Source organism: Gopherus evgoodei, chromosome 4 (genome assembly GCF_007399415.2).
Source record: "Gopherus evgoodei ecotype Sinaloan lineage chromosome 4, rGopEvg1_v1.p, whole genome shotgun sequence".
NCBI lineage: Eukaryota > Metazoa > Chordata > Testudines > Testudinidae > Gopherus > Gopherus evgoodei.
The window spans coordinates 100,549,218-100,555,217 of record NC_044325.1 but is presented as its reverse complement, the minus strand read 5'-3'; the positions used below and the strand labels follow the sequence as shown (position 1 = coordinate 100,555,217).

At 47.2% G+C, this 6,000-nt stretch overlaps 1 protein-coding gene across 1 annotated transcript in view; it reads left to right on the top strand.

Moving 5' to 3' along the window:
• The first annotated feature begins 224 nt into the window (after positions 1–224).
• The window catches only part of MICAL2 (microtubule associated monooxygenase, calponin and LIM domain containing 2), a 112,206-nt gene continuing 106,430 nt past the window's right edge, over positions 225–6,000 (top strand). The window contains 1 exon segment of the mRNA XM_030560346.1: positions 225–346. The gene's annotated coding sequence lies outside the window, so the exon portion shown is untranslated.

Genomic DNA, 6,000 nt, shown 5'->3' with positions numbered 1-6,000 from the left:
CACCAGGCGGTCTCCCGCCCCAGAGCTCGGCGCAGACTCGCTGCCCAGGCCGCGCGCCCGGCTTCCCATGTGCAGCGCGCTGTGACAGCGGGCCGGGCTGGGGCAGGAGCCCTCTGCCCCCGGCCGCCCGCTGATTGGCCCGGGGCTCGGCCGGGGCCACGCCCAGCTCTACTGCTCTCCGCCCGGGCAGGCGGCCGGGGCAGAGTCTCTGGGCTGCGTCCCAGGTGGTGCCTGCGTGCGCGGATGTGCCCGTGTCCCCCGGGGAGAGGAGCGCGCGTGTCCCACCCTCCTGCCCCGTGGTGAGCCCGGCTGGTGCCCCCACCCAACATGCTGAGCAGGGTGCCCGGTAAGTCACAGCCAGGCGGTCACTAGCCCCTGCTCCCAGCCGGGCGAGCGGCTCCCGGCCGGGAGGAGGGGGGCGGTTTGGGGCTTGTGTAATAGGATTGTGTCCAACGTGCTTCCGTGCTTGTGTTGCGGCTTCCTGGCCGCTGGCTGCCCGGCTCGGTTTGCCGGCTGGGGTTTCGCAGGTGGCGTCAGCTGAGAGGCGGGAGCGCTCCTGAATAATTCACCTGGCCGCGGCTGTCCAGCAGCCCAGTTCCTGCCGCCCCACCTCACCCGCGTTTGGGCCGGTTCCCCGCCCCACACCGGGGCTGTATCGCTTAGGGCTTCTGGCGCTCGGGTGGTTTTGAAAAGAAACAGGACGTGATATAACCACAAGTGAGATGCCAGCGCAAGGAAAGAGTGAGAGAGAGAGAGACAGTGTGTGTAGTTACAAATGTAACCGTTTTAGAAAACGGTCTTTTGTCAGGAATTAAGTCGCTTTTGAAACTAGCGATTTCAGATTTCTCTGGCACAGGTGGATTTGTAAGGACTTTCGCAGCCCACCCATGACTAGCAGCCGCTTCAAACCTGAGTTTTAGATGGGAAGAGTATCAGAGGGGTAGCCCTGTTAGTCTGGATCTGTAAAAGCTGCAAAGAGTGCATCTGAGGAAGTGGGTATTCACCCACAAAAGCTCATGCTAGAAAACGTCTGTTAGTCTAGTAGATGAGAAGAGGAGGCTGACAGATTGCGCCAGTCTTTATTTTGGCTAGGCTTGACATTGCACCAGCGTTTGATTTGGTCAGTAACAGCCAAGGAAAAACACATGCAAGCTGTTTTGGCTTTTTGGGGTTGTTTTCTGTGGCGCTGGTGATGGGGAGGGTCTAGTTCTCTTTATAAGAACTGTATATATATATTTTTTGAAATGTACCATCCCTGTTCCCTTTAACAGAAAGCATTTCCTGAAGCTGAAAGTAGCACTTTACCTGCTCACACTTCCTGCCTGAAGTTAGACAGCTAATTGTAGAGAGAGATTACTAGTAGAACTGGGGAAGAAGTGAGGTGCACCATATGTGCAATAGATAAGAGCTGGGTGAGGCTGGGAGGGGAAGTCTGAGGTTGTTTACAGACAGACATGAATATGTTGTTCCAGGTAATGGGTTAAGGTGAACTGTCTGAACGCTTTTTGGCTATAGAGATGAAAAAATTCTGCTGAGGCTAGACTGGGGAAGACAGGGTACCAGCCGTAAGCCTTGCTATGCCCTGAGAATGATGATAGTGGGTGTGCGATATGTATACTATAATATGTAATTAGTGCTTAGCATTCACACGGTGTTTCAGACGTGCTCTACAAACATTAACTAATCAATCCTCACACCACCCCTGTGAACAGCCTTTCTTAAAATACTAACTGTTGTGTGTTAAGAAGTTTTATGATGAGCAAATCACATCTCTCCAACTTCATCTGCATTTGTATGTAATACTACATGGAATGGCATAACTATTAAGAGAGATTATGGATATACTGCAATAGTCAGTAGATCAGCCAATAAGTACGAATAGACTCAAAATTGCTAACTACTCACTGCCTGGCATCTGACTTCATCCATGCTGTCCATACTGAATTACAGTTGTTACATCTGTTAAGAATGTAAGCCTCGCTTGGAATAGGATGTGTACTGAATGAGTGAATGTTTTATCATACTTGTATTTTTAAATTATATTATCTCACTGAATGCCAGTATCGCTTTCCTGTATGAACTTTGCAGAGTAAAGAATATATATTTATTGGAAAAGGTTTTAATGCACACAAACACATATGGTGTGTGTTGTCCCTGATGTATGTCTGTCACTTAAATAGGATCTGCTGACTAGCTTTTTTCCTACTGAAGAAGGTTAACTGCAGTTGCTTGGCTAGATTACTTTTATAGTCAAATCTACCACCTTGATTGGTCTTGGATATAGTGACATTTAATCCTAGTGTGCTCTAAAGATAGCTCTTTTATTGACGAGCTTAGAGCTTTTGAGCCCTGAAATAACTTTTCCTTTTTTTTAAATTTATATTTCCTTATGGACTCTTTCTCTTCCTAACTTTTTTTGTGTAGAAGAATGTATGGAAATAAAGTGCAGATATTTGACAGTATACTAACTTTCAGCTAGCATCTCTTTTTAAACTTCCTGAAATAATATGAGAAACACTTTCTGTGTATGCTTGCTACAACACTCTTCTGTGGCGTTAAGTGTTCTGGTTAATGTGCACCAAGAGCCATTCACAACATCCTTTCCTGCTCACGGATTGGGCCTAATTGAATGTGACAGCTATTTTTATTCAGGGCTTTGAAATGTGTCTTAATCTACAGTAGTAATTATATTATTAAACCATTACACTTAAGGTATGGGTTGAAAATCTGAGTTTAAAAAATGCAGGCAGCGAGCGACTGGAAGGGCTCAGAAGACTGATAATGGGATATAGATTCTCTTGCCTGAAAGTCACTGGACTGAATTTGACAGCTGTTGATAAATGAAAGCAAGTGACTTTCTGATATCTGTTTGCTGGCCAGCGTGAAAAGATCTGGATGCTTCAGTCAATTTTAAAATTCTGTTCACAATTGGCATCCTTGCTGTTAATCTCAACCAAGAAAGAATTCGAGCAAAGAAATGGAACTACATTCTTGCATACAGAGATGGTCCCTGCAAATCAGAGTTGAAATATGTTGGCAGGGCTAGGAAATTTTATATAAGAGCCTCTGTTTTGTTTCAAGTTGACTTTTTTGTTAGTCATGTATTGCAAACTTTTTTTCATCAGAGAAACAGTATGACCTAGAACATAGTGCAGAGGGAATGGGTGTTGGGACACTTGGGTTTTAATGCCACCTCCTCCACAGTCTTGCAGTGGACCTTGGGCAAGACTCTTAACCTCACTGACTACATTTCCTCATCTGTAAAATCAGGGTAGTGAGACTTGCAACATTTATCTCCCAGGGATGTTAACAATTAATGTCTGTAAAATACCTTGATCTTGGATAAAAGAGGCTATATAAGTATATTTCAATCTAAATAATTTTGTAAGGGCTATCACCTTACATCAGAGGTGGGCAAACTTTTTGGGCCGAGGGCTACATCTGGGTGGGGAAATTGTATGTGGGCCGGGGCAGGGTGTGGGAGGGAGTGTGGTGTGCAGGAAGAGTCTCAGGGCAAGGGATTGGGGCAGAGGAGGGGTGCTGAGTGTATGAGGGGGCCCAGGAAAGGGGGTTGGGATGCAGGAGCAGTGTGGCATGTAGGAGGGGGCTCAGGGCAGGGGTGCAGGAGGGGTGCAGACTGTAGGAGGGGACTCAGGGCAGGGGGCTGGGGTGCAGGAGGGGTGCGAGGTGCAGGCAGGGGGCATAGGGCAGGGAGTTGGGGTGCGGGGTGCAGGTGGGGTTTGGGCTCCTGCCCAGCACTGCTTACCTAAAGCAGCTCCGGGGTGGCAGCAGCGTGCACCGGGGCCAGGGCAGGCTCCCTGCTTGTCTGCCCTGGTCCCATGCCGTGCCACTCTAGGAAGCACTGTGGCCCCTGGGCAGTGGGGGGCGGAGGGCTCCGTGTGCACTGCCCTTGCTGCGCCTCCAGGTACCTCCCCTGAAGCTCTCATTGGCCGTGGTTCCCTGTTCCCGGCCAATGGGAGCTGCGAGGGGTGGTGCCTGGAGGCAAGGGCAACGCACGGAGCCCTCTGTCCCCCTGCCCAGGGGCTGCAGAGAAGTGGTGCCGGCCACTTCTGAGAGCAGCACGGGGCTCACGGCACTATGAGGAGCAATCCTGCCGGCCAGATCCAAAGCCCTGAGGGGCTGGATCCAGCCTGCGGGCTGTAGTTTGCCCACTCCTGCTTTATACGCTAGATATACTTTCTTCTTCCTGCGTGACAGTTCCCTGTATTCTAGAAATAAGAGCACTGGAGAGCGGACACTTGAATTAGTTTTTGATAACTTGGAATGTTTTTAAAGACTTCTCTCATGCATAATGGAGTTAATGGTCATATTTATGAACTAAAACAAAGATGCAGAGAATTATTGACCACTTCACTCCTGGCCTAATCTCACTTGAGAAAATCAAGGCCAAATACTTACGTTTTCTCTAATAATTTAAAAGCCTTTGTTTTGGAACTTGGAGATTTCTTTTACAGAACAGTTGCTTCCTTGATCCTGTAACTATTTTTTCCACTGGAGTAAAGCTCAAAATCGTATTTATTCTCTGGACCTTGAATCCACTTCCTATTCACCCAGTCCTCTTCTTTCTTATCTCTTGATGCCCCTCTTTGGTGGCAAGTGTAATGGGGTGACACACAGCTCCTTCCAAAAGTACAGTGAACAATAACTCCATATGACAGCCAGTGTAAGTGGATACACGTTATTATGACACGTACCTTTTTATTTTCATACTTGAGACTGAAAAGCGTCAATATGTTTTCTTAGGCTTCATAATGTGCACACAGCCTATGATGGCATAGCCCTCTAGTGTAGCCGCAGCCTGTGCCAACTGGGGTCTTTCTGTTGGTGTAGGAACATCATCTCCCTGAAAGAGATGCTACATTGACTGAAGCACTCTTCCATCATCAAAGCTCATAGACTCATAGACTCCAGGACTGGAAGGGACCTCGAGAGGTCATCGAGTCCTGTCCCCTGCCCTCATGGCAGGACCAAATATTGTCTAGACCATCCCTAATAGACATTTATCTAACCTACTCTTAAATATCTCCAGAGATGGAGATTCCACAACTTCCCTAGGCAATCTATTCCAGTGTTTAACTACCCTGACAGTTAGGAACTTTTTCCTAATGTCCAACCTAAATCTCCCTTGCTGCAGTTTAAGCCCATTGCTTCTTGTTCTATCATTGGAGGCTAAGGTGAACAAGTTTTCTCCCTCCTCCTGATGACACCCTTTTAGATACCTGAAAGCTGCTATCATGTCCCCTCTCAGTCTTCTCTTTTCCAAACTAAACAAACCCAATTCCTTCAGCCTTCCTTCATAGGTCATGTTCTCAAGACCTTTAATCATTCTTGTTGCTCTTCTCTGGACCCTCTCCAATTTCTCCACATCTTTCTTGAAATGCAGTGCCCAGAACTGGACACAATACTCCAGCTGAGGCCTGACCAGCGCAGAGTAAAGCGGAAGAATGACTTCTCGTGTCTTGTTTACAACACACCTGTTAATGCATCTCAGAATCATGTTTGCTTTTTTTTGCAACAGTATCACACTGTTGACTCATATTAAGCTTGTGGTCTACTATGACCCCTAGATCTCTTTCTGCCATACTCCTTCCTAGACAGTCTCTTCCCATTCTGTATGTGTGAAACTGATTGTTCCTTCCTAGGTGGAGCACTTTGCATTTATCTTTATTGAACTTCATCCTGTTTACCTCAGACCATTTCTCCAATTTGTCCAGATCATTTTGAATTTTGACCCTGTCCTCCAAAGCAGTTGCAATCCCACCCAGTTTGGTATCGTCCGCAAACTTAATAAGCGTACTTTCTATGCCAACATCTAAATCGTTGATGAAGATATTGAACAGAACCGGTCCCAAAACAGACCCCTGCGGAACCCCACTTGTTATACCTTTCCAGCAGGATTGGGAGCCATTAACAACTACTCTCTGAGTACAGTTATCCAGCCAGTTATGCACCCACCTTATAGTAGCCCCATCTAAATTG